Source organism: Caretta caretta, chromosome 22, assembly GCF_965140235.1.
Source record: "Caretta caretta isolate rCarCar2 chromosome 22, rCarCar1.hap1, whole genome shotgun sequence".
Classification (NCBI taxonomy): domain Eukaryota; kingdom Metazoa; phylum Chordata; order Testudines; family Cheloniidae; genus Caretta; species Caretta caretta.
Genome location: NC_134227.1, coordinates 16,190,581 through 16,197,470, shown reverse-complemented (window position 1 = coordinate 16,197,470; position 6,890 = coordinate 16,190,581).

The following is a 6,890-nucleotide window of genomic DNA, read 5'->3' as shown; positions in this document are numbered from 1 at the left end:
CCAATTTTCAGAGATGACTCAGACTACAGCTTTTGTTTCAGATTTTAAGCAGAAGAATTGTGCGTCTCTGGAGTAATCCAAGACAAAACATAATATCCCTTCAGATCTGAGGCAGTGAAGGTGCTATAGTCTTGAGAAATAAAAACCTGAAGGCACAGGAAAAAACCTACAAATTAAGGATTTTAGGGTCTATTGTTCCTTTAGTGTAGCAATAAATTTAAAATTGCTTACTATATTGCCATCTAGTGGCTATTTCCAGATAATAGATGTAGTATTGACAACTTTACCCTGAATTCATCCTGAAATTGTGCAGCCTTTGGGCCTTCAGATTCAACCTGATCTTCAGAGTCAACTCTGAAATAATGCTATGTTCCTGTCAAGCAAAGGTACTATCTTGTGTGCCAGGTGTCATTTTGAGGACAGTACCCTGGAAACCATGAAATGCCATCACTTAGCATCTGGGCAAATGCCTATTGTGATGAGATGTGCTGTGAGATCTTTAATGCCTGTGCAGAGAAAAAGGGATCTGTGGTGTATGGTATCACCTACAAAAAAGTCTCCCACACAGCTAGCTGTGTGGTACTCAGTATAGCTGCCTCTGAAGGATAAAGGGCTGAAATGCAGAGTGATGTAACCTTCTGGAGAAGGACAAGAGTATAGTCTAGAAGAAGCATGGGGAGGAGAGGACACTGAGCATCCTAAGGGTTAAAAAGAATTCAGAATATTAGTGGTGGTCTATCTAAATATGGGGGAGAGAGCAGGCTGGGTTCAGCAGAAAACAAAATTACTACAAGTACTGCTGTGTATAATCCCTTGCATTACAATCAACCCTTCATCCTTAATTAGCCCTGGTGGTACTTGGTGGATTTCTTCCCTCCACCTCCCCCCCGCCACCTTGCTGTACAGGGGGAGCTACAAGACAGCAAAAATCAACCTCTAAATATGAGGTTACTTACCACCTCAAAAGCTTTTTGATGGAAATCTCCCAGCGGAACATTTTCAGAGGTAGTCTGCTGCTGCTCCTGAATGCTAAAGTACTGCCTGACGAGAATATCAAACATCCAACCTGGGAGAAGGAAGGATTCAGGTAAGATGTTTGAGCAGCAGTGGGGAGGACCCACATTGGGGTGGGAATGGCAGGAGAGAAAATCAGCAGGTTACTTTCTAGTTAGACACAAACAGCATTTCCAGTCCTCCATTTAAGGGCCTGGTTCTGCATAACTTTCTTGCATGAGGTAAAGGAAAGCAACCAGCACAGAGGGGTTCTGCTGACAAACCAAAGCAGATGATTGTGCCATGGTATTATTCATTTTCTATGACTGTGGTGCTTAGGAGCCCTAGTCTCAGACCAGGACCCAGTTGTACTAGGCATTGTACAAAGCAGAAAGATGGGTCCTGCCTTGAGAAGCTTACAGTAGTGTCTCTCTCATTGTTCACATATGCAGATTTAAGTAGTGCCTTTCCTCTGAGCATCTCCAAGCACCCTACAAACAATTGTGCCTCAAACACCCTGTGGCTAGAAGACTAGTATACAGAGATGGTGCCTGTTTTTGAAAAAGCCCTCTACCCTATGGAGCATTTCAGGTTTAATGAAAATAAGCCACGCTTGTGTGGCTCCTGCACTGTAGCCATGTATGTTGTTTGGGCCTCATCTTATGGCTGTTGGCCTCAGTATAGGAGCTAGGCTGAGCCCTTCAATTGGAAGATCTTTGGGGCACATTTTACCGACTATACTGCACCCACTTGGTGCTGGTGCAAAATCAAAGTAGTAATGTTATGGATACAGGTAAAGTGATCTGGACAGTGAGCCAGTGATCAGAGCAGGGAATAGAACCAGGTGTCCTGTTTACTTCCTCTAGCCACTCAAACACCCTCGGTTTCCCTTTTTAGGGATGTTCCTCCAAAGCCACTCTTACTAATAAACGGGGAGTTCAGATCAAAGGATTAAATGGAAATTACAGAGGAGAGAAGTGCCATGGCAGTTTTAAGTTATAGGAGAGAGCACATGTAGTGGTTAGATCTGGGGATTACAATATTTTCCCCCACCTCTGCTACTGACCTGCAGTTTGACCTTGGCCAAGTCATTTAACCCTGCTGTAAGTTATTTGTTAATTGGGCACCCTGCCATCCAGATATTAAAGGGTCAGGCTCAGACCTGCTGTCTTTGATGCTATCTATGAGCTAATAGTACCTGTTGAGATATCAATGCACTTCAGGTGTCATTATTCCCATTTTTGGGAGAAATGGAGGCAGTGACTTGCCCACAGTCAGAGTTCAGGTCTCTTGACTGCTACTGCAGTGCCTTATCCACTAGGTCATGCTGCCTCCCTTGAGAAGGTAACAATATTTGCCTACTTCATAGAGGTGTTGCAAGGCTAGCAGTCTTCAAACTGCATGTTGGATGCTCACATTGAAGGTGTTAAATAAGCACTACGTATGATGTTTAAGGTGGTGCAGAAATTGCTCCTTCTCAGCTGTTCAACACTCACTTGCTAAAACAACACTGGAGTGCTCCTTCCCTCTAAATCCAGGGTCATATGTACTAGTCATTCCGATCAAGTGCTCCAGAAGAAAGGTGTCAATAAGTTGTTTACTAGCAATTGCTGTAATCTTAAAGAGAAGCCTTAATTACTTTTCAAAAGGAACAGTTTTCTGGCAGTCCTTCAGAACCTTTTTTGCTGCTCCTGGGGACAACTGCCCCATTCTGCCAGCTGTGCTCACATGCATGGCCTAAAAGGGCTGCTGGGATCTTGTTTGAGATTGCTTGCAAAAGCATCAGGCTCCCTGGATTTAAAACACTGAGTTTATCCAGAGCTTGGTGACAAGCAGGCAATGCCCTCCTAATTCCATGCCTGCAGTGGTCCCAATTCTGGGACTGACCCCTGGGGGGGTAAGCTGTAGCAGCCTTGGAGTCACTTTTGTGGACAAAATTCCAACAAGACTCCCTCCCCCCCCCCCATCAAAATGTTTCAGGGAGATGAGGTTTCTGATGCAACCTCATCAAAAATCATCTTGTTTCCTGCCAGCGCCCTTGCCCAGCTCCTTGGTAGCCTGGTGGGGAACTGAGAGACTGGAAACCCTGAGAATCCAGGCTTGTGGCTCCTCCCCAGCCTGCCTGGTGAGCTGATGGGGAGTCAGCTTGCCATCTGGACTGCTTTGGAGTCAGGACCTCAGGGCTTCCAGGGCCACAGCTCAGGGGCAGTCTGCCCACTAGATTCAATTGCCCTGGAGCCAGAGCTCCATTCCTTTCATGAAGGACGTTGAAATTTTGGGGTTTTGTTCTGAAATCTGAACGAACCCAATGATCAAAATATTGAAATCTCCATGAAACAATTGCCCCTCTGCTCCCAGGTGTGTTGGCTTCTTGAGGCTACACAAGAGTGCAGATGCCCCACCCAGACAGCTCCCTTGCCCCTGGACACACCAGTTAAGATGGACCCTGGAGAAGGCTAGGCAAAGGGTCCACTACAGCTGCTCTGTGCCACTGAGGGGAGGGGGGCTGCCCCACAGCAGGTTAAACCATATCACTGGATGCCAAAGCTGTGCAGAAGAGCTGTCCCATGCTCTCCAGTTTGCTAGAAATATGAATACCCCTGGAGCAATTCTGAGTCCCTAGCTCAGACATGGGCAATACAGCTAATCAGCCAGGGCCCAACAACAACTGAAGCTGGGTCAGCTGTGGAAGGGGCAGGGCAGAGAGTTTATCAGCTGAGCACCAGGGGCCCAGAGTCATTTTACTGACTGACCACAGAAAGGGCAGTAACAATTGCACCCTTTGAAACAAAGCAAAACTCTGGGTTGGTGGGGGAGAGCAGGGGAGCTCAATACAGATGAGCTCTCCAGTGCAGGCTAAAACCGAAGTTATGGGCTGTGTGTGGAAGTGAGCAGGGGAGGTCCCCGGCTCAGATGCAGGAAGAGATCAAGGCCCTTCTGGCCTTTGACATCTACAACATGACCACCAGAGCAAATGTTTGTACAGTCCCTGAAGTGAAACTGCCAAGTTTGGTTCTGTAGCCTTATATTCACAAAAAGGAATCTGGAGCGTAAAGATTTGTTCAGCTATTGTAAAGCTTTCCTCTCTCCAAAGGACAAGTGGAGCAGGAGCACCAAAGGTAAGCAGCTCTTCACTTGGTAGGCTGAGGATCACTTTAACCCTCAAAAAATCAAACCCATTCCCAGGTGGCTCAACCTCTGGAATCCTGGTCTATCTGAGGGCTTGCAAGTTGTGCTGTAGAAGAGGGCTCTAGTCTGGAAGCAGAGATAGCTCTGGCCAGGGCAGTTTAGGCGAGTTCACTGGAGGAAGTCTCATCATGCTCTTCTCCTGCTGCAGAAAACCCTCCTGGTTTTGTGCTTGGCATGTGACCTGCAGGACAGATTGCTGGGCAGGGGGGACAGAACCCCTGGGAACACATGGAAGGGCAGGCTTGTGGTTCAAGCAGTGGAGGGGCACTCAGGTGATGTGGGTTCAATTCCTAGCTCTGCTACAGATTCAGCCACTTCATCTCTCCAGGCCTTTGTTCCCCCATCTGTAAAATGGGGATCGCAGCCTGTCCTGTCTCCACCCTTTGTCCATCTGGTCTATTTAAACCACTAGATCTTCAGGGGAGGGACTGTTGTACAGGCCCTGAATCTCAGCTGGGGCCTCTAAGCACTGTGTCTCCAAAGAAATAGCACCACAGGGAGGCAGGTGGGGAACAGCAGGAGAAATGTGGAAAGAGGAAGGGACCTGGCAATGAGAAGGCACATTAGGCCGATAAGCAGGTCAAGCTGTTAGGCTACCATGAGAATGTCTGTACTCACTGTTCTAAGGGCTAATTTGGTAAAGAGACTGTCTCTGCAGGAAAAAATGCCTCTCCCCTGTGCACACTGTCTTAAAGCTGCAATTCCAATTAATATTTTTCAGTCAAATATAATTCCCTGTAATCTCTTGGAGCACAATAAGGGGTGTTTGTATCACTACTTGCTGTGCTGAGCGAGCCCATCTCCTCATTGCTTAGAAATGTGGCTCACTTGCATGGCCCATCATTCAGCCCAGGCTCAGTCCTTCAAGCTCTAATTACTTGGAAAGAGCCATTCCTATTGTCTTCAAGTGTAATGCAGCTAGCCATCTACATGCATTTGCGTATCAGACAGGGCAGTGTAATCTCCCCAAACAAACTTCCTGTACACTGTACGGTGTCTGTTCAGAGACATGCTAATCCATGACAATACACACCAGGGTTCCTGCCATATGACAGGGTGTAATCTATACCTTACCTGCCAGTGACTCAGCATGTCAAGTCCTGTTTCTACTTTAGTGCCCAACCGAAGAGCTTTTCACATTGTGCCTTTCCACCTCCTCAGTAGTGAGGTGGTTTTTCCTTTAAGGGCAGTCTGCCTGGGTTCTATGTAACTGGGAGGAAAGTCACTTTCTGCTGGTCTCTGCCCCCACAGGAAATGAAGGGATCAATAGGAAACCCCACATGCTTCCCACTATTGCTTTGCTGAGAAAGCTTGTGTGTGTCTTATGACTAATAAAGCTTATTTAGATTAGTGCCTCAGGACGAACTAAGATCCAAGCCCCATTGTGCTAGGCACTGTACAAATGCAAAGTGGTAGATGGTCTTGTACCAGACAGCTTTCAATTTAAAGAGATGAGTGATGCAGTGACCCAGGTAACAGTGCAACTGTCATGTTAGGGCCACAATTTTGGGGGGGTGAGGATGGGGTTTAGTTCAGAGGTGATGAGTGAAGAGAAAAGTGTGAAGGCAGAGGAGATGCGGTGGGGAATGGGACAGGGCAGGGGAGAACAGGAGGGTTGAGTTGCCTGTGATATCAGCACAGAAGTGATAAAGAGGATTGTGTCAGCTAGTCATTGATCCGTAATCTCTTTTCCATTAGAGATCTACAGACCCTGGCTCATTCCTCCTCACGAAATGAAGTGTAGTTTTACCAGGGGTGTATTTGGTCCAGGGGGCTTTTGATTGGCATCTAGTAAACCCAACACACGTTTATGGGAGGAGCGAGATGAGACTTGCACTAGGCAGCCAGATGGATAAATGGCTCATAAGGGTGTTGAACTTTTACTTCCTGTCCTCCCCTTCCCTCTGGGAGGAGGCCTGTTATCCAACAGTGAACAAGAGTAATGAGGCATTGAGGCTGTAATGTTCAAAATGCAAGATTTCAGTTTCATGAGATTTTATCTCAGGACTTAAAACAAAGAACAGGGCCACAAGTCAGGAGATCTCAGTTCTATTCCTAGCCCTGCCACTGCCTCCCTGTGTGGCCCTAGGGCCAATCACAATTTGTGATTCAGTTTCCCCAATTGTCTCTTGTCCACTGAAGTTGCAAGCTCTTCAGGGCACTCCCTTGCTATGTGTCTGAACAGAGGGGGGTCTATATCTTGGTTAGGCATTTGGGGGGACTTGTGGGGAAAAAAATCAGGCCACTTTTGTTGGGGAGCTTAACTTCAGGCCCCAGGTTTGAAAGTGGTGGGGTGTGAGCATGTTTTATTACATCTAACAAAACCTATGTTAGAGAGTTATTCCAATACTTGAATGAAGCCAGACTGGGATGATGCCTCTTAATCATGGTCCAGTACTCTTAGTTTAATTTTATAATCAAGAAAATGCATAACTGAGTCTGTCCAGCCTTTTAAAAAGCTCTTCCTACTGAACTGTTCTGGATGTACTGTATATTGAACTTGGCTTTTCAATTGTACCAGATGGTGACTTGCTGTCAGGTCTGATTGCCCACATGGGTTTCTCACCAGAACACTGGAATTAATTTCTTACATGGAATAACCCATGCTGCCACACATGCTTCAACAGTACCTGGCTTTGCTGCAGCTTTATCATCTTGGCGTCGTAGTCACTGAGAACTGAGTGAGCTAAGGCTTTAGCGTCCTCCTC